Source organism: Manis javanica, chromosome 2 (assembly GCF_040802235.1).
Source record: "Manis javanica isolate MJ-LG chromosome 2, MJ_LKY, whole genome shotgun sequence".
NCBI classification, from domain to species: Eukaryota; Metazoa; Chordata; class Mammalia; order Pholidota; family Manidae; genus Manis; species Manis javanica.
The window spans coordinates 116,439,607-116,460,030 of NC_133157.1; the positions used below are offsets into that span (position 1 = coordinate 116,439,607).

At 36.6% G+C, this 20,424-nt stretch overlaps 1 long non-coding RNA gene across 1 annotated transcript in view; it reads left to right on the forward strand.

Moving 5' to 3' along the window:
* The window catches only part of LOC140847831 (uncharacterized), a 130,532-nt gene that overhangs the window by 1,177 nt on the left and 108,931 nt on the right, over positions 1-20,424 (forward strand). The window lies entirely within an intron of this gene.

Here is a 20,424-nt window from a genome sequence, read left to right on the forward strand (position 1 = left end):
GAGATGTGGAAAATACTCATTTTGGGGATATATTTTGAAAGTAGAGCTAACAAGATTTGTAGATGGATTAAATGTAGTATTAAGAGAAAAGGAGAAAAGAAGGTTGAGTCTGAGGGTTTTGGCCTGAGCACTCTGGAAGAGTCAGTTTCCATGGTGTCAGAAATGAAAGACTAGAGAAAAGGTTTGCTTTGGGATATGTTATAAGACTTCTGTTAAGAGCTCATCACAATAGTTGTTTTTCTTTTCTCTTTTTTTAACCATTTATTGAAGTATAACACTCAAATGAAAGAGTGTATGGATCATAACTGTTTAGCTCAGTGAAATTTCATAAAGTGAACGCACCACATATAAATTTGGGAGTTATCAGCAAATACATTTGAAATCATGGTACTGGGAAATCATCTAGCTAGTGAATATCAATAAAGAGTTTGAGGAATAAACCCAGAGGCACTCCCAACATTTAAAAGGTCAGGGTAATGAGAGTGTTCTGGAGAATCAAGTGAGAACAGTATCCAGGAGGCTAAATGAGGAAAAGATTTCAAGAAAGAGGACATGATGACTCTGTCAAATGTTACTTATAAGGAAGGACTGGAAAGTTTAAATTTGATAAGGAATGAAGAGATCATTAAATCTGGTAATGGGAGGAGCATATTCATCTTAACTAGTTCCCATAGAGTATTAAAAATATTGTATTTACAGTGTTTGCAGTGAGTTGACAAGGGAATAAGGTATGATTTATCTGGGAAATACATGAATGCCATACAGTAGTAACATGGAGATGGAAAATACTGTCCTTAACTCTATAAGAACTTGTCATCTTACAGGGAAGAAAGCTAAGTTAATAATTATAATGATGTGTGATAAAAGTTGCTATATAAGTATACATAGGATGCCATAAACACAAATATAAAGGATACTTAATCCTGATGGAGAACAGGAAATTATTCCCTTTATGTTGCCAGGCAGCTGTGTCTGGGGAGGCCTTTCCCTGTGCACTAGGTGAAACCTCACCCAGACTAGGGAAGTCTCCTGAGGATGAGTGTAGGTAAGAAAGGAGTTCATAAAGCAAGAGGATTAGTGGATGTTAGCAGCTGTGCAGACAGTAGAGCACAGGAAAGAGCAGAGGAGAAAAGGGAAGTTCACTGAACTGCTAAAAACTCCCTTGGCAATTCCTAAAGCCAGGGTCACCTGGCATCTTGATCTGCACAGTGTGGGAACTAAGCAAGCCCCTACCACTCCAAAATTTGAGGGAGCCACAGAGCACTGGATGGAGTGAGATTTTGTTGTGAGAACTTCCCAAATCAAAGAACTTTTCTTCAGGCAGCGTACAAAGAGTATGATCATGCAGCCACAGTTCTGTGAGAGTCACCCAGGTGACAGAAATTTGCGAGCCGAAATCAGATTTCAGTAGCCCTTTCCTACTTATTTGCAGCACAATAGAGAGAAGACTTGGGGTTAAGACTAGAAAATTGAATGAAAAAGCAAAGTGACAAATACATTTACCTCCAGAGGAGGTCAGCAAGTTCTTGTCTTTAAAATGAAAAGAGTTCAGAGAAGGGCAACAGGCTTCTGCAGCAAGAAAGTTTGTTAAGACAGTGCACACTCAGGCGGCTGTGCAGGTGATCTCAGAGAGGAGGTGCACTTAAGTTTTAGGGTTTGGGTCTTTAAGGATTTCAAGAATAGGGCCAGGGGAGCATAGGCTGATGTGTGGTGTCATGATGTTTGTCTCCGATGAGAGACATTACATCACCGTCCATCATCAGCCCTCTGAATATTCTGTAAGATAAACTTAACACAGAAATTTATTAATTCTGTTCTTCTCCAAGATAATGGTGACCCTCAAGCAGTGAAAACACATCACTGAGAACTGCTTACGTTGCGTTAGGATGGGGTCTTTTGTTGGCGAATCATGATAAAATATGTTAGGAATCTTACCTCCTAACTCCCTGGTTTTTAGAATAGAATCTTAGCTTTAAGATGGAGTCCCTCCTGTTCTTACTACAGTAACCATTATATGTTGGCATTTCTCATCATAGGCAGGAAAAATTAATCATGTTACATGTCCCATGTTCCTATTCTACCTCACTTTTGTAATCCCAGTTTAGAGAATAGGTCTAAATGGGTGATTTCATGTAGAGGAGGAGAATCATGTTAAAAGGCCCTAAAGCAAATGAGAGTTATGAACTCTAGGTATGCTAATAATTCACTGTAACTAGATGCTAGTAGTGTAGGGGAGAGGACTGAAATAGGGATGGAGAGGAGGTAGGTAGTGATGAAGTACTGTGCTGAAGAGGTAAGATCCACATCATGGAGGGGTTTGGGTTTTATTTTCAGGTGATGGAGAAATACTGAAAGACAAGCCAATGACACGATCACTTTTGCGTTCTTAAAGTCGCTCTGTTTTCCATAAGAAAAATAGGTAACATTTTGGCATCCTAGCACTATTTAGATTTTATGAAAAAAAAAAGACTCCTGAAAAACGTGCTCATATATGTAAACTTTCAAATTTGTGAACCCTTGCAGCCCACCTGTGCATACCAAATTAAAAATCTCAAGTGTAGTTGATAAGTTCGTGGCAAGTCAATCTGCAGTAGCCTAGATGAAAAATGATGCGTGTTTAATCTGACAGCTCGTAGTGACATTGGAGAACAAGAAAGTTTGTGGATTACACTTTCAAGAGGTTTCACTGCAACAGGAAAGCAAGAAAGAACAATACAGGGAGATCACACAGGTTTGTGGGCAGACTTTTAATAAGGGACAAAGTTGATATGCTGGGAGAAATAAGTAAGTAGAGGAGAGGTTGAAGAGATAGGAAAGGGCAAGTGATTAAACAAGCAACCGAGAAGGCAGAGAAGGACCAAGATTCTCTCCAAATTAAGGGTAGAGAATTTAACCTGGGTAAGAGCTATGGATGGTATAGTTTTAGGTAAGTTTGGGGAGTCGGGTAAGTTGTGAGCAGTAATTGGAGGGTTTTCCCACCAGGTTTCTACTTTTTGTGTGAGGTTGGAAATTATGTCTGTCGGAAAAAGGTTGTTGACATAAGCAGCATGAGAGTAATGACTTGAATTACCAAGTCTTCTGTCTTTTTATCTTGGTCAGTGTGCCTGAGGATTTATCAATCATGTTGATCTTTATAAAGAACCAGCTTTGGGCTTTATTTATTTATTTTTCCTACTGGTTTTTCTATTCTCTATTTCATTTATTTCTGTTTTAACCTTTGTACTATCTGTTCAGCTTGGTTGAGGTTTAGCTTGCCCCCTTTTCCCCAGTGTCCTAAGGTGGACGGTTATTTACTTATTTGAAATTTTTTTTTTCATAATGTAGACATTTATAGCTATTAATTTCCCCATAAGCACTGCTTTAGCTGCATTCTAGAAATGTTGATATTTTATATCTTCACTATCATTCATCTTAAATTGTTTTCTATTTCCCTTTTATTTCTTTTTTGACCCATTGATCATTTAGGTGTGTTGTTTAATGTCCACATATTTGTGAGTTTCCCAATTTTTTTCCTCGTGTTGATTTACAATTTCATTCCATTGTAGTTGGAGAAAATAGTTTGTATTATTTATGTCCCTTTAAATATATTAAGGCTAATGCTCTAGAATGTGGTCTATCAAGGAGAATGTTCCATGCATTTGAAAAGAGCATATATTCTGTTGGATGTCATACTCTATAGATGTCTATTGGATCTAGTTGGTTTATAAGATTGTTAAAGTCTTGTATTTCCTTGTTGATCTTCTGTCTAGTTATTCTACCATTATTGACAGCAGATATTGAAGCTATTACTGTTGAAATGTCTATTTTTACCTTCCTTTATGTCAGTTTTTGCCTCATGTATTTTATTATTAGGTACATACATATTTGTAATGATTAAACTTTACTGATGAATCAATCCTTTTATCATTATCAGATGTCCCCCTTTATCTTTGATAAGTTATTTTGTTGTTGTTTTTAACTCTGTTTTGTCTGATGTTAATGTAGCCAATCTAGCTTCTTGTGGTTTGCTGTTTCTGTGATACCTTTCTCTGTCCTTTCTTCAAGCTGTTCATATCTCTGAAACTAATGTCTCTATAGACAATATATAGTTAGATCGTCTTTCTCCCTCCCCTCCCCTCCTCTGCGCTCTTCTCCCCTCCCCTCCCCTCCTCTCCTCTCCTGTCCTGTCCTGTCCTGTCTTTCTTTCTCTCTTTTTTTTGGGTTGCTTACCCTATTTACATTTTATGTTATTATTGATGTAGTTTGATTCATGCTTGCTATTTTACTTTTGTTTTATGTCTTTTGTTTCTCTATTTCTCCTTTATTGCTTTTTTTTATGCCTTAAGTGAATGTTTTCTATTTATAACAATTTATTTTTTTGCTGAACTTTTCATTTAAATTGATTTTATTGGTGCTCTTTTTTGTGTGGATTCAGATTACATCTGGGCTGACTTGCTTTTCGCGTAAATACTGCCTTTCGTACTTAAGACAGGCTTACTGGCAACAGATGTTCTCAATTTTTGTTTATCTAGAAATGTATTTATTACACCTTCATATTTGAAAGATAGTTTTCCTGCATATAGGGTTATTTGTTGATAGTTTTTGTCTTTGAACACTTTGGGTTATCCCACTGCTTTCTGGTTGCCATTGTTTCTTGATGAGTCAGCTATTGATCTTCTTGGAATTCCATTTTAAGCAGCGAGCGTTAAAGGTTTTTCTCCTGTTATTGACCGTTTTTACTGTTTAAGTCTGTGCATGTCTCTTTTTTATGGTACTTGGAGTTCGTTGAGCTTTCTGTATGTGTAGGTTATTGTTTTTCTATAAATTTGAGAAGTTTCCAGCCATTATTTCTTCACATTATTTTTTCTGTTCCTCTCTCTCCTCTTCTTCTAGTACTTGTGTTACATACATGTTGCAGGGAAATCTGGTAAATAAAACTCATTTTTATTATGTACTTAAAACCAAGCAATTTCTCTTAAGGTAATTGCGCCAGCATATATGGGTGTTGGTACATGAAAGTAATCATATTTTTTATTAAGGTATAATTGATATATACTCTTATGAAGGTTTCACATGAAAACATTGTGCTTACTACATTCACCCATATTAACAAGTCCCCCCCACACCCCATTGCAGTCACTGTCCATCAGCCTAGTAAGATGCCACAGAGTCACTACTTGTCTTCTCTGTGCCGCACTGATTTCCCCATGACCCCCCACACACCATGTACGCCAATGATAATACTCCTCAATCCTCTTTCTCCTCCCTCCCCACCCAACCTCCCCTTTGGTAACCACTGTTCCCTTTTTGGAGTCTGTGAGTCTGCTGCTGTTTTGTTCCTTCAGTTTTGCTTCATTGTTAAGACTCCACAAATGAGGGAAATCATTTGGTACTTGTGTTTCTCTGCATGGCTTATTTCACTGAGCATAATACCCTCTAGCTCCATCGATGTTGTTGCAGATGGTAGGATTTGTTTCTTTCTTATGGCCGAATAGTAGTCCATTGTGTATATGTACCACATCTTTATCCATTCATCTACTGATGGACACTTAGGTTGCTTCCATGTCTTGGGTATTGCAAATAGTGCTTCAGTAAACATAGAGGTGCATATGTCTTTTTGAATCTGAGATCTTCTTTCCTTTGGGTAAATTCCTAGGAGTGGAATTCCTAGGTCCAATGGTGTATCTATTTTTAGTTTTTTGAGGAACCTCCATATTGCTTTCCGCAATGGTTAAACTAATTTACATTCCTACCAATTGTGTAGGACGGTTCCCCTTTCTCCGCATCCTCACCGGCATTTCTTGTTCCTTGTCTTTTTGATGTTGGCCATCCCAACTGGTGTGAGGAGATATCTCACTGTGGTTTTAATTTGAATTTCCATGATGATCAGTGATGTGGAGCATCTTTTCATGTGCCTGTTGGCCATCTGAATTTCTTCTTTGGAGAAGTGTCTTTTCAGATCCTCTGCCCATTTTTTAATCCGGTTGTTTGGTTTTGGGTGTTGAAGCATGTGAGCTCTTTACATATTTTGGATGTCAACCCCTTATCGGATATGTCATTTATGAATATATTCTCCCTTACTGTAGGATGCCTTTTTGTTCTGCTGATGGTGTCTTTTGCTGTACAGAAGCTTTTAGTTTGATGTACTCTCATTTGTTCATTTTTGCTTCTGTTTCCTTTGCCCAAAGAGATGTGTTCAGGAAAAAGGTGCTCATGTTTATACGCAAGAGATTTTTGCCTTATGTTTTCTTCTAAGAGTTTTATGGTTTCATGAATTACATTCACGTCTTTGATCCATTTTGAGTTTACTTTTGTGTATGGAGTTAGACAGTAATCCAGTTTCATTCCCTTACATGCAGCTGTCCAGTTTTGCCAACAGCAGTTGTTGAAGAGGCTGTCATTTCCCCATTGTATATTCATGCCTCCTCTATCATATATTAATTGACCATATATGCTTGGATTTATATGTGTGCTCTCTAATTCTGTTCCATTGATCTATGGATCTGTTGTAGTGCCAATACCGAATTGTCTGGATTACCATGGCTTTGTCGTGGAGCTTGAAGTTTGGGAGCATAAACCCCCCAGATTTATTCTTGCTTCTCAGGATTGTTTTGGCTATTCGGGGTCTTTTGTGGTTACATGTGAATTTTGGAACAGTTTATTCTAGTTCATTGAAGGATGCTGTCAGTATTTTGATCGGGATTGCATTGAATCTGTAGATTGCTTTAGGCTGGATGGCCATTTTGACAATATTAATTCTTTCTATCCAGGAGCATGGGATGCATTTCCATTTATTAATGTCTTCTTTAATTTCTCTCATGAGTGGCTTGTAGTTTTCACGGTATAGATCTTTCACCTCCTTGGTTAGGTGTATTCCTAGGTGTTTTATTCTTTTTGATGCAATTGTGAATGGAATTGTTTTCCTGATTTTTCTTTCTGCTAGTTCATTGTCAGTATATAGGAATGCCACCAATTTCTGCGTATTAATTTTGTATCCTGCAACTTTGCTGAGTTCAGTTATTCCAGTAGTTTGTTGGTGCATTCTTTAGTGTTTTTTTATGTTCAATACCATGCCGTCTGCAAACAGTGACAGTTTAACTTCTTCCTTACCAACCTAGATGGCTTTTATTTCTTTGTATTGTCTGATTGCTGTGGCTAGGACATCCAGAACTATGTTGAATAAAAGTATGTAGAGTGTCTTGTTCCCGATCTTAGAGGAAAAGCTTTCAGCTTCTTGCTGTTAAGTATGATATTGGATGTGGGTTTGTCAGATATGGCCTTTATTATGTTGAGGTACTTGCCCTCTACTCAGTTTGTTGAGAGTTTTTTATCGTGACTGAATATTGATTTGTTCGAATGCTTTTTCAGCATCTATGGAGACGATCATGTGATTTTTGCCCTTCTGTTTGTTGATTTGGTCTGATGTTGATGGGATTTTCTCATATTTACCATCCTTGCATCCCCGAAATACATACCACTTGATCATAATGGATGATCTTTTTGATGTATTTTTAAATTGAGTTTCTAATATTTTGTTGAGGATATTTGCATCTTTGTTCATCAGGGACATTGGTCTGTAATTTTCTTTTTTTATGGTGTCTTTGCCTGGTTTTGGCATTAGAGTGTTGCTGGCCTCATAGAATGAGTTAGGAAGTATTCCCTACCTTCTACTTTTTGGAAAACGTTAAGGAAGATGGGTGTTAGATCTTCTCTAAATGATAAAATTCAGTGGTGAAGCCATCTGGACCAGGGCTTTTGTTTTTAGGTGGTTTGTTGATTACCAGCTGAATTTCACTGCTGGTAATTGGTCTCTTCAGATTTTCTGTTTCTTCCTGGGTCAGTCTTGGAAGGTTGTATTTTTCTAGAAAGTTGTCCATTTCTTCTAGGTCATCCAATCTGTTAGCATATAATTTTTCATAGTATTCTCTAATAATTCTTTATATTTCTGTGGTGTCTGTAGTGATTTTTCCTTTCTCATTTCTGATTCTGTTTATGTGTATAGACTTTCTTTATTTTCTTGATAAGTCTGTCTAGGGGTTTATCTATTTTGTTTATTTTCTCAAAGAACCAGCTCCTGGTTTCATTAATTCTTTCTCTTGTCTTATTCTTCTCAATTTTATGTATTTCTGCTCTAATCTTTATTATGTCCCTCCTTCTACTCACTTAGGGCCTCATATGTTCTTCTTTTCCTAGTTTCATTAATTGTGAGTTTCGACTGATCATATGGGATTCTTCTTCTTTCCTGAAAGCCCTGTATTGCAATATACTTCCCTCTTCGCATGGCCTTTGGTGCAACCCATAGATTTTGCAGTGTTGAGTTATTGTTGTTATTTGTCTCCATATATTGCTTGACCTCTGTTTTTATTTTGTCATTGATCCATTAACTATTTAGGAGCTTGTTGTTAAGCCTCTGTGTTTGTGGGCTTTTTTGTTTTCTTTGTATAATTTATTTCTAGTTTTATATCTTGTTAACATGGTTGGTACGATTTCAGTCTTTCTGAATTCACTGAGGCTCTTTTTGTGGCCTAATGTATGATCTATTCTTGAAAATGTTCCCTATGCACTCGAGAAAAATGTGTATCTGCTGCATTTGGGTGGAGTGTTCTGTAGATGTCTGTTAGGTCCATCTGCTCTAATGTTGTTCAGTGCCTCTGTCTCCTTACTTATTTTCTGTCTGGTTGATTTGTCCATTGGGAGGAGTAGTGCGTTGAAGTCTCCTAAAATGAATGAATTGCATTCTGTTTCCCCCTTTAATTCTTTGAGTATTTGTTTCACATATGTCGGTGCTCCTGTGTTGGGTGCATAGGTATTTATAATGATTCTATCCTCTTGTTGGACTGACCCCTTTATCATTATGTAATGTCCTTCTTTGTTATTTTCTTTGTTTTGAAGTCTGTTTTGTCTGATACAAGTACTGGAACCACTGCTTTTTTTCTCCCTATTATTTGCATGAAATATCTTTTTCCATCCCTTTATTTTTAGTCTGTGTATGTCTTTGGGTTTGAAGTGAGTCTCTTGTAGGCAGCATATAGATAGGTCTTGCTTTTTATCCATTCTGTAACTTTGTGTCATTTGATTGGTACATTCATCCCATTTACATTTAGAGTGCTTATCGATAGATACTTGTATTGCCATTGCAGGCTTTAGATTCGTGGTTACCAAAGGTTCAAGGGCAGCTTCTATACTATCTAACATTCTAACGTAACTCGCTTATTACGCTATTTCAAACACTGTCTAAAGGGGTTTTCTTTCCTCCCTTCTTTTTCTTCTTCTGCCACTCTTTATATATTAGGTGTCATATTCTGTACTCTTTGTATATCCCTTGAGTGACTTTGGGAGAAGTTGATTTAATTTTGCATTTGCCTAGGTATTTATTGGTCTAGTTCCTTTACTGTGGTTTTATTTTCTCTGGTGACAGCTATTTAGCCCTGGGAGCACTTCCATCTAGAGCAGTCCCTTTGAAATATACTGTAGAAATGGTTTGTGGGAGGTAAATTTCCTTAACTGTTGCTTATCTGGAAATTGTTTAATCCCTACTTCAAATTTCAATGATAGTCTTGCTGGATAAAGTATTCTTGGTTCGAGGCCCTTCTGTTTCATTGCATTAAATATATCATGCCACTCCCTTCTGGCCTATAAGGTTTCTGTTGAGAAGTCTGATGATAGCCTGATGGGTTTTCCTTTGTATGTGATCATTTCTCTCTCTCTGGCTGCTTTTAATATTCAGTCCTTGTCTTTGATCTTTGCCATTTTAATTATTATATGTCTTGGTGTTGTCTCCCTTGGATCCTTTGTGTCACAAGATCTGTGCACTTCCATTTCCTGAGAGACTATTTCGTTCCACAGATTGGCGAAGTTTTTGTCAATTATTTCCTCTAAGAGACTTACTTCCCCTTTTTTTCTCTTCTTCTTCTGGAACCTTTATAATATGAATATTGTTTCATTTGTATTTTCATTCTTAGAGATCCTTTTTTTTCTGTGCCTCAGCTTCTTTGTATTCCTGTTCTCTAATTTCTATTTCATTTACCATCTCCTTCACCTCATCTAATCTGCTTTTAAATCCCTCCATTGTGTGTTTCATTTCAGATACTGCATTTTCAAAGTTTCTATCTCTTTCTTGAAATCCTCCCTGAGAACTTGATTATTTTTCTCCAGTTCCATTAGCATGTTTATGATTTTTATTTTGAAATCTTTATCAAGAATATTGGTGATTTCAGTTGCACTTAGCTCTCTTTCTATTGTTTGAGGGATTTTGGTTTGTACAAGATTCTTTTGCCATTTCATATTTCTAGTGATTCCTGTGGAATAATAACTTAGTGTAGGTCGTGGTGCCCTCTTTTTCCTGGAAGCTCTACTCTCTGGACCTGTCCAGCATCTGGAGCGATGGCAGGTGCACAGGTGAGCGTCGCTGGTGCCTACTGGGAAGTAAGAGCTCTTTTCTGTTCACCAGCTGCAGTGCCTGCCTTCATTCCCAGGGCCAGTTGGCTGAGCACGCATGATTGAGCCTCTGCGTTATGCCCTTGTAGCTCCTGTAGGCAGGACCGCCCTCTGGCTGGCCTGGCACTCTGGTGGGGGCAGCAGTTTTGCAAACTGTTACCAGCCGGGAGGAAGGAGCATCAGGCTGCATATCACGTTAGGGGGACTCAGCGCTTTGCCTACCAAGGGGTAGAGCACCTGAAGCTCCTGAGAGTTCCCAGTCTGCTGGGCTGAGTGTACCAGGACAATTTAGTCCACCTGTCCTTTCTCCTGAGCAGTAAGCTCTGGGTAATCCTTGCCCCTTTAGCAGTCCACTAACTACTGGGGTGTCTTTCAAAGTGCCCACCTTTCTTTTGTCCCAGAGAATCTAGTTGTGGGTACCTGTTCTTCACAAGTGGCTGGAATCTCAGTCTCTCCATGTATTTTGCCTGTCTTTGCTTTCCAACCCCACTAATCTTCAGAACACTATGTAATGTGGGTTCGTGTTCCCACAGCAGCTCTCCAGGGGTGGTTGTTTAGCAGTCCTGGGCTTCTACTCCCTGCCCACTCTGTTTCTCATCCTCCTTCCAGTGAGTTTGCAAATGAGGAGGGCTTGGGTACCACTGAATTGCAGCTTTCCTACCTACTCTTTACTGTAAGGTCTTCTCTTTTCCCCAGTTGTAGGCTGTCTGTTGCAGTCTTCTTTCTAGTCGCTCTTTCAGGATTATTTATATTTGCTGTATTTTCATGTTATTTGTGGTTTTGGGAGGAGGTTTCTGCCTCACTTCTTACGTTGCCATCTGCCATGGTAGATTTTTAGTTCAAAAAAGCCTGGGATCTTTAATAGTCTTTTCAGACAATTGTGGATATTTCTCTTTGGTAATATGCTAGGACTGACAAGTGGTAGTTTCTTAATAGTTGGCAGCAGTTTGGAATCTGAAACTGTATTAATGAAGTTTTCTTTTTCTGTTATAGTAAAATCCAGTGGTCTTTGAAATTTTAAATGAGTCTTTTTTACCAATGCATATTTTTGTGACATTATGTATTGATCATTTGGAAAATGTTGGTGCACTGCATTATGCAGGTCTTCCAAAGGTAAATACATAGTGTTAAATGCCAGCAAAATATCACAATTATTAATATCACCACCAAACTCATGTGAAAACTTTTTAGTGTTAAGATATCATTCTTACAGAGATGGGTACAATTTTCAAAAATTCTGATTTTCACTTGAAAGCTCAAATTTTATCACTGGCAGCAATGCTCCATTGTACCATTATAGAGTTAAATGTCTGCAAAATACAAGTTCAAATAATGATGATAGTTTTTCTGTTGGCCACACTCTCATGTAAAAATATTGTACTATGGAAATGAACAGCTAATATAGCTCACAATTCAATCACACAACTGCTTTTCCTCAAGACAAGCTGATTACACTGTTACCTTATTCAGAAAGGATTTCCCCCTTCCTGGCAATTTGTATCTTTAAATTGATACATATGATCCATTTACATTTACTGTTTAATTCTTGTTCCTTTGAAGTTAATGTGTTCTGTCTTTGGCTAGTTTTAAGAATAGGGAAGAGAAGTTATGACCAAGTGTACAAATAGAGATTTTGGCTTTAGATAATACATTATTAAAGAGAAAAGAAAAAGTTTATGGTATGTTGGCAGATTGAACAGTACAAGCATGTGGCATATAATACAGTAAGATTCATAAGCTGCAAATGAGGTGGGGATAAGGAAGGAGTATTGAAAGAGTAAAGAGAGAAAGATTTGAGTTATTTCAGAGGGTAGGAGAGGAAATGACAAGGGAAATATAATAGCTTTCAGGGCAGGACTCAAGACCCATCTGAAATTTGTAGTCAGGAGTTTAAAGTGAAACTTGTCAGCTTTTGTTGGGGGTGTATATACGTACATGTGCATGCATAACTACTTTTTAGAGAGCCGGCCCTTTAATCAACCTGGCCCAAGTGGTTGGAGCTCATTGCTAAATACACCCATTGCTAATTGTCAGTCCTCCGATCCTAGCAGGAAATTGGCTAGACTAGAGAAGGAGCTAGGGAATAGAAATGGCTAAGATGTGCAGAACCTAAAAGAAATAACTTAGTTTTAAATCTGTACCAAGTTAAATAAAGAGTTGTGAAGCTGATTCGCCTCTGCTAAATGTTCATACTTGGAACTACTTCATGCTGAGGTAAAGAAAAAAATTTTTGGACATAATGTGTGTGTGCTGACTGCTATAGTATTATAGCAAGGGAAAAGATAATTAGGGGGAGAAAAGAGCAGAAACAACCAGAATCCAATGAGGTGTAAGTTTTCTATGTTAGGCTTTTTATGTCAGGCTTCTGAACTGCATTCCCCTCTTAACTTCCTCCTCTGTCTGTTCTGGGTAGTAGGAAAGAGTTGTGTCCACTGACAGCCCTGAGCCGCACCACGTGGTTCAGAGCTCAGAAGAAGGCCTGTTTTTCTGGCCTAGTTTTCCTGACAGTTTGTTCTGGCTCCAGGTTTGAGTCAACTCTTTTCTCTGGGAATGTACATTCGTTTAGAGTGAGACCCACAGCCAAATAAAACATCAGTGTTTAAATAGTTTAGGCTTTACAATCATTTCCTGGGTTCAAACACTCGCTTTCAAGGACTTAATCTCTTTACATCTCACTTCATAGTATCTGTCTCATAAGGTTGTGAAAATTATGTGAAATAATTCATGTAAAGCACTAGAATAGTACCTAAGCATGCAAATAAATACTAGATATCATTTTCATTTTCTACAGGAAAACACTTGAGGTATCACCTATGTACCCTTTATCAAAGAATATTTAGCAATTAGCTCTACAATCAACTTTTTTGTAGAGTTGGTATATATAATAAGTAACAACACAATATGCTAGAGCAAAATGAACTGGATATGAATCCTGATTCTGTACTTTGAGGCCTTGACCAGGTTAATTAATGCATGTCCCCCAGCTTCTTCATTTATAAAGTGGAAATCGTAATAGTTCCTGCTTTATAGAGTTGCTATGAGGATTGTAAGTTAATGCATATAACTGTTATCAGCACCTAAAATGCTTAGAATAGTACATGGTACATAATAAACATTCAGTAAATGTTTTGCAGCTGTTACTGGTTATTCATTTAAAACATAAAAAACACTGTTTTGTTGATTTCAGTACTGAAAGAGAGGGCCTTACAAAATAGTACAACTTCTTTTATATATGAGGCATTTGAAGCTTAGTGAAATTCACAGTTAGACGCTGGAAAAATTTTGTCCTGTGTTTTCTAACTCTTAATTTAATGTTCTGTTTGCCATGCTTTCTCCACTGAATGTCTGTAAAGAGATGTATCAGTAAAATTAGTGGAACAATTACTATCACTCAACCACATTTAAGGAGCTCTTCACAAGTATTAAAATACTGCATATAAATAGCACTTAAATAATTCTGTTCCTGCCCTTTGGGATCTTAGGAGAATCCATTGACTATTAGGCATCACCTGTATGGCAGGAATCTAAAAACTGATCTTTATAAGGATTTTATATTTTCCTTTTAATAGATTAGAAGTAATGCTATATATTGTTAGAAAAATAATATGTCTGTGTCTGTGGTCTACCACTGGTGATTGGACTTACTCTTTCATTTTTGTTTTTCTAGTAAAATTGATGAATTTGTAGAGTTGATATCCAGGGTTACGGCAGTCTTAAGCCAGGATAGCTGCTGTAGAAACTCAGATCGAGGATTCTTTTCCCTTTTGGGGAATTTAACTTTTGGGATGGGCTATTTTTCACAATATACTTCAACCTAAATCAGTGCATAGAAGCACAAATAGTTGAGTCAGTTCTTGATAACCCAGGATTGTCATTATTATTACTATTAATACTAATAGTTGCTAAAAGTAAAAGGATGCCCACATTAGTTCCTGCTGCTGTTTGTTCTCACATCAAATGACTGTACTTTTGATCAGGTTTATTAACATAACTTGAATATCATAGCACCCATTATAAGTGTGCAATTCAATGATTATTAGTAAATGTTTTGAGATGTGCTTCCATCACCACATTCCACTATTAAAAGATTTTATCACCCCCAATACTCCCTCACTAGTTGTCGTTCCTTATTCTCACTCCCATGCCTAGGCAGCCACTGATCTACTTTTTGTCTTTATAATTTTCTGTTTCTTGACATCTCATATAAATGGAATCATTTTGCATCTGTTTTTGCAGTTCATCCATATTATGGCATGTGGGAATATTTCATTCCTTTTTATTGCTAAATAGTATTCTGTTAAATGAATATATCACATTTTGTTACTCTTTTTACCAGTTGTTAGAGATTTAAATTGTTTCCAGTTTTGGCTACTGTGCATAATGTTGCTATGAACATTTACATTCAAGTCTTTGTGTGAATGGTATGTTTTCATTTCTCTCCAGTAGGTTCCTAGGAGTGGAATTGCTAGGTCTTAAGTTTAACTTTTTAAGGAGTGGCCAAAGTGTTTTCCAAGTCTACTAGACTTCTAATGATGTATGCTTTTAGATAATTTTTTCTTGCCTCACAGTGAACTTGCTGTATCCCCTCTCCTGAATTTGATGCTATGGCAAGACATCCTGATGAATGTATTAAGTTTGCATAATACAAAGGCAGTGATAGTGTGGGTATGAGTATAAAGGACATTGTGATGTCTGGAATGTGTGTGTGTGGTTTCTAGATACTCAGCTGTGTTCTAGACTAGAGATGTTCCAAGATGTATCTATTGTTTGGGAATTTCAGATACAGAAAGCCACCAGTGTGGCAGGGGATATAGTCTACATGATCATCCACTCCTCTGGAATTTTTATGAGGCAGGAGAAGAGACTAAATAGCAAAGATGAGCGGCAATCAAAACAGATGCTATCAGATATTTGACCCAAAGAAATGAGTTGTGTCTGCAATAATTGTCATTATTTTTTGCCTGAATTGCAAAGAAATCAAGAACCTGAGCAACCCAAATATCAACAAATGTTAACTATGTTATTTTATACCGTTTTCTCTATACTTATGGTGCCCTTGGCATTTACAGATTAAAATTTTTATTTCAGCTATTTGTGAGTTTTGCATGGAAGTTTGTAATTGGGCTGAGGCATTTAGTTGGGTTGCACTGCTGATGTGTGGAGACAATTTACTCAGCCCAGCAACTACATTTCTGTACTACTGTATTCTTTTCTTGTTTTCACATAGGAAGTAATTCTTAACAAACCTGGAGGCATCTGACACAGTTTTCAATTATATTTTGTCATATTTTGAGTGTCCCTATGCTTCAAGTCGTCTTTCTTGCCACCATCAGTGACCTACTCTGCTATATTCCTCTAGTCCTTCTATTTTGCTTGCTTTTTAAAAACATTACGTTGCTAGGTCATTTTGGTTCTCATTATAAACCCCTAACTAACCTACCTAGTAATAAGCCAGTATCTTTGTATTTTTGTGGATTGTTTTCCTTTTTCATTGGAAGATTTATCTCACATTGTCTGCTGTATTTTATGAAAATGTTCATTGACCTACCTTTCTGCCATTTATATTTCAGTTCAGGTCTTAATTATCTGCCATGATAGAGAAGGGCAGAGACACAAACATAATCTCTGAAAATATAATTTGGTCTAAAAATGAATCAAATTCTCTTTTTGAACATCAGCTTTACCATTGTAATTATGCTCTATTTAGACTAAAACTAGTTTAGTGTAAAAATAATTTACATTATTCAAAAATACATGAAATGATACAAAAGGAAGTATGTTAGAGGCCAAGAAAAGTGATGGTGGGGATAATAAGAAACACAGTTTAACACACCAAGCTGGTTACTTCATTTATTTTATGCCTTAAATGTTAAAATTATTTAGATATATGAAAAAAGGGAATTGGACAAAAGTTCTTGAATTCTTAAACCTCTCTTTAAATGGACTATACTGGGTATCTTCTAGAAAGTTACTTAAAATCTTAATGTTTTGGGAAATCAGTTTTTTTCCCACAAGGATTTAAAATAGCTATTATATTTTGAGTCAGACCTCTGAAAAATGACTGTATGTCTTTCCAAGTTTTTTGAAAATTGGCACTGTCTTGCATACTTTCTGGGTACAGTTTGTTTTTTGGGTTCGTTTTTTTCATGGGTGTTCAAAGTAAATAGAAAGTTGTTATTGAAATGGGAAAAAGTAGCATTACTGTAAAGCCGATTACAGCTAGTGCTGGAAAGAATCTTGCCCTCTGATTGGAAATATTTTTCCAGTTTGTTGACCTGCTTAAAATTTCTAAGAACTATTTTTCTTTCCAACTTTCAGACATAAACCCATTCTGAGGTCAGTATGTTCGATTCTAGGGAATAAAGAAATGAATAACTTTGGTTTTGTGTTCTCCTTAATATTTGTCTTATACCTGAAAGGAAGTATCTACTGAATATTTTAAGCACCACCATGATTACCATCTTGAAATGGATATTTGTACTAGATTAAAAATAGTCTTCTGAGAAATCATAATTGCTGCTTCTCAACCCATTCCCCCACTGATGGCTCTTTCTAACCATGTAGGATATGATAGCATTTCACTTACCTCAAGCAATGTTTTTTAAAAATGCTCTGAGAACTCATGTGATATGAAGGTCCTATTGTCCCTATAATCTTTCAGTATTTGTTTCTGATACATATATGTATTGTTTAGTCATATGAATTATAATTTATTTCAGATGCCTTGTTTAACTTAAATACCTTACTCCATGTTTTATCAAAAGTCATGCTCTTTTCTTCATTTCTGCTTGATTTTCCTGCAGTGGCTAGAAAAGTCAGTTCCTGAAGTTACTTTGTTCCCCTGAGAGGCCCTCAGAAAAAATCTGAACTCCAAGAGTAATGAAAAGCTTACTGTATTTTAATCTTTCTCAAATAACTATTTAGGAAATGTTTACTTTAAATATATTAAAATCTTTCTGCCTCTATTTCTAATTACTATTAGTAGCATTATATTTCACTATGCCAAAAGCCTTGGTAGTAACTGAACAAGCATAGAGAGGAGAAAAGAAAATCTCCTACCAATTTTGTTGACCCCTCTTTCTAATCTACCTTTCTCTGACCTTGCTTGCTGTTGCCTCAGCCCCTTATCATCTATTGTAAGAAATATTGGATCTGTCTCCTAATCTGCCTTTCTCATCAGTCGAGCCTTCTTCCAATCTGTCCTTATTGTTACGTAGAAATCAGTAGCTGATAACTACCATACATATTCAGAATCAAGCCCCAGAATTTTTAAGGGTTCTATGTAAGGTCTTTGCTCATGATTTAGCCCTCTCTTATTTCTTTGGATGCTCAAATCAGAGGAACTACTTGCAGTTTCCTGAATATATTTCATTAATTTTTAAATTTTTTTTCATACTGAGAAAAGAAACTTTAAAAAGAATTTTATCAAATGTATATCACTGTGGTTCAACAGTTTCCCCCACCTCCGCCCACACCCCTCCCCCTTGGTAAGTAGTAGTTACTTCTCAGTATCTATGAGTCTAATGCTGTTTTGTGTTTTTTCTGTTTTGCTTTGTTTTTATATTCCACAAATAAGTGAAATCATATATTTGTCTTTTTCCACCTGGCTTATTTCACTGATCCATCTATGTTGTTGCAAATGGCAAGATTTCTTTTCTTTTTATTGCCGAATAATAATCCACTGTGTTTATGTACTACATCTTTATCCATGTATCTACTGATGGACACTTAGGTTACTTTCATATCTTAGCTATTACAAACAGTGCAGCAGTAAACATAGGGGTGTGTATGTCTTTTTGAGTCAGAGATTTTGTTGTCTTCAGGTAAATCCCCAAGAGTAGAATTACTGGGTCAACTGGTATTTCTATTTTTAGTTTTCTGAGGAACCTCCATACTGCTTTCCACAATAGTTGCACCAATTTACAGTCCCACCAAATGTGTATTTGCATTTCTCTGCACCCTCACCAGCATTTGTTATTTCTTGTCTTTTGGATAGTGACCATCTTAACTGGTGTGAGGTGATATCTCATTGTGGTTTTAACTTGCATTTCCCTGATGATTAGCAACATGGAGCATCTTTTCACGTACCTGTTGGCCATTTGTATTTCTTCTTCAGAGAAGTGTCTGTTCAGGTCCTCTGCCCATTTTTCGATTGGGTTATTTGTTTCCTGGGTTTGAGGTATATGAGTTCTTTATATATTTTGGATGTTAAACCCTTATCAGATGTGTCATTTACAAATATATTCTTTCATACTGTAGGATGCCTTGTTGTTCTGCTGATGGTGTCCGTTACTGTATGGAAGCTTTTTAATTTGATGTAGTCCCACTTGTTCATTTTTTATTTTGTTTCCCTTGCCTGAGGAGGTGTGTTCAGGAACAAGTTGCTCATGTTTATATTCAAGAGAATTCTGCCTATGTTTTCTTTTAAGAGTTTTATGGCTTCATGACTTACATTCAGGTCTTTGATCCATTTCAAGTTTACTTTTGTATATGGAGTTAGACAGTAATCCAGTTTCATTCTCTTACATGTAGCTGTCCAGTTTTGCCAACACCAGTTGTTGAAGAGGCTGTCTTTTCCCCATTGTATGTCCATGGCTCCTTTATCATATATTAATTGACCATATATGCTTTTGTTTATATCTGGGCTCTCTATTCTGTTCCATTGATCTATGGGTCTGTTCTTGTTCCAGTACCAAATTGTTCTGATTACTGCAGCTTTGTAGTAGAACTTGAAGTTAGAAAGCATAATCCCCCCAGCTTTTTTCTTCTTTGTTAGGATTGCTTTGGCTATTCAGGGTCTTTTTTGGTTCTATATGAATTTTAGAACTATTTGCTCTTGTTTATTGAAGAATTCTGTTGGTATTTTGATAGGGATTATACTGAATCTGTAAATTGCTTTGAGGGCGGTATGGCCATTTTGACAATATTAATTCTTCTTATCTATGAGCACAGGATAGGTTCCCATTGTTGGTGTTTTCTTTAATTTCTTTCATGAGTGTCTTGTTTTCAGAATATAGGTCTTTCACCTCTTTGGTTAGGTTTATTCCTAGGTATTTTATTCTTTTTGATGCACTTATAAATGGAGCTGTTTTACTGATTTTCTGCTAGTTTACTGTTAGTATATAGGAATACAGTATATTTCTGTGTATTAATTTTGTATCCTGCAACTTTGCTGAATTCAGTTATTACTTTTAGTAGTTTTTTGGTGGATTCTTTAGGGTTTTCTGTGCACCATATCATGCCATCTGCAAACAGTTACAGTTTAACTTCTTCCTTCCCAATCTGGATGCCTTTTATTTCTTTGTGTTGTCTGATTGCCATGGCTAGGACCTCCGGTACTGTATTGAATAAAAGTGGTGAGAGTGGACATTCTTGTCTTTTTCCCAATCTTAGAGGAAAAGCTTTCAGCTTTTTGCTATTAAGTACAATGTTGGCTGTGGGTTTGTCGTATTTGCCCTTTATTATGTTGAGGTACATGCCCTGTATACCCATTTTGTAAGAGTTTTTATTGTGAATGGATGTTGAATTTTGTCAAATGCTTTTTCAGCATCTGTTGAGATGATTATTTGATTTTTATCCTTTTTGTTAATGTGGTGTGTGATGCTGATGGATATACTAATATTGTACCATCCTTGCATCCCTGGAATAAATCCCACTTGGTCATGATAGATGATCTTTTTTATGTATTTTCAAATTCAGTTTGCTAATATTTTGTTCAGTATATTAGCATCTGTTTTCATCAGGGATGTTGGTCTGTAATCTTCTTTTTTATGGTTTCTTTGTCTGCTTTTGTTATTAGAGTGATGCTGGCCTCATAGGAAGAGTTGTAAAGTATTCCCTTTACTTCTACTTTTGGAATGCTTTAAGAAGGATGGATACTAGGTCTTCTTTAAATGTTTTTTTTTTTTGGACATTTTTTGTAGGCATAACAGCCATCTGTGGTGTTTGTGTAATTTATGGAGAACACAGCCTGTGAGGATTAAGGATGAGAGGCAGAGTATACCAATG